This window comes from Copidosoma floridanum, unplaced genomic scaffold, assembly GCF_036245765.1.
Source record: "Copidosoma floridanum isolate Cflo_tuat_1 unplaced genomic scaffold, Cflo_Japanese_pri ptg000001l, whole genome shotgun sequence".
NCBI lineage: Eukaryota > Metazoa > Arthropoda > Insecta > Hymenoptera > Encyrtidae > Copidosoma > Copidosoma floridanum.
The window spans coordinates 7,533,927-7,535,949 of record NW_028321878.1 but is presented as its reverse complement, the minus strand read 5'-3'; positions in this window follow the sequence as shown (position 1 = coordinate 7,535,949).

Sequence of the window (2,023 nt, the reverse complement as noted above, 5' to 3'; positions counted from 1 at the left end):
CATGTGCCCTCTTGTGTATACCGTATACCCGGTCACGACGACGTCAACGCGACCCCCTTGTTGCTCTTCTCTTTCCTTCGGCAATACACACTCTCGCAGCTGTATCTCATGGTTATATATATATATAAGTGTGTGTTTGAACTGGTTGGCTTTGCGGCTGTTACCACTGCATTATAGGTATAGGTACTCTATACTAGTCCACGTGAAAAGTCACGATTCACGATCGGCGGAGCTCCAAGGTATTTGTGGAGCTCTTGTTCGTTGGTTAGCTCGAGAGAGGCGTGAATGTGAAAAGGCTACGTGATACATTGAATAAACTTGGATTTCCCACTGTTACGGTATATAATATATCTCGGGCACATAAAATAGAGATGTCGGACCCTTGTATCGTGTACGGTTGTTGTGGTATCTTCGCATGTAAGTGTGCGAGTGTGTCTTACAAAGGAAATATAGGTACACGATAGTAAGCGTTTGGAGCGATGATGAGCTGGTAATTGATGGATTACTACTGTCTTCTTTGTTTGAGGGCCATCGCATCGTGGCCGGTTGCTTTCCCAAAAGTCATTGAACGTGGATGCTTTTGATCTTTCAGTTATGATATATGTGCCTAGAACTCCGTTTTAAGTATACATTTTATTTCTTATTGGTCGACTTTGGGACCATTGTTTTTTTTAATGTTTTTTAAAATTATTTTTCAACTTTTGTAGTATTGGCTTCTTACAAGAGGATGATAAAATTTTACATTTCTTTTTTTTCTGTTTCTTGGGAGCTGTGATTGGTTGAGCCTCCTTGAGCTATATAAATTAGTACTAAAATACGTAGTTTAAACAAAAAAATTTATCTGTTAGAAACTAAAGAATATTTATCCTAATGAATTTTTTATTAAACACCATGAATGTCAGGTGATTTATTTTGAGAAACGATTTTGTTGACGATTCAATGGTAAATAGTTGGAATTTTATTAAGATACTTCATTAAATTTTTATAAATTACAAAAAAATTACTATCAATACATAAATAACAGCTGAACCAGTTTATAACTCTTTGAGAATATAAAGGAAAAAAAAAACAATTAAAAATCTGTTAGCATAAAGAAAAATGAAAAAAAATATCTTGGCACCATGTTAGACCCAAACAACTAAACGTTTTTTTTATTTATTAATGTTTCAAAACCTTACAAGCGTAACAGAAAAAACAGTTTGTAAATTTACAGAAACATTATCTACTTTCCAATTAAAAAATTTTCAGAAAACATTAAAAAAAATTAACAAAAACATGTCGGTAAAAATAATAGTTGTGGGTCTCACAACTTCCTTGCGAAACATATGCGACTATTACCGTACACTGATTATACTAACAAAAAAGTATAAAACAAGTTTTTTCATTGGATGCGATTTATAAGTTGGTAATATGAATTTCAACGTGTAAGATATAAAATAGTGTTCTCATTATGTAAATGGGTACTCGCATACTCTGTATCATGCAACCGAATGATTCATCAGTAATTGCGCGTAAATCGACGAATTTAATAGAGCAAAATAATCATTACAAAAAAAATAATGATAGTTAAAAAAAAAAAAAAAAAAAAAAATCCAATGAATGGTTGAAAGAAGTAATTAAGTAAGAAGCTATCTCTTGATTTATCATCGCGTGATCTGCTGATGAACATGTCAATTAAATTAAATTTTTTTTTTCCTGACTACCAGTTTCAGTTAGTCGGAAAAACTCGAAGCCGCTGAAAGCGAGTTCAGCCGGCACACATCCCAGAAAAGTACAACGTACACTTTACTCGCGCGTCTCTCCGAACGAAACAAAGACAAAGCCCCCGCATATCCAATTGCTATTCAGTGGCTTCTTTTCTCCCAACCACGCTAGTTCGGGCGATCGCTCTAAATTTAGTTTTGAAGCATTGCGCGATGCGTTCAATGCACAGGGATAGTATGTATCCTGTGTACTGTAATGCAAGACGAGAGAGAGAGAGAGGAGCTCGCCTCGTTTGTTGATCGGCCAAGATAGTGGTAAT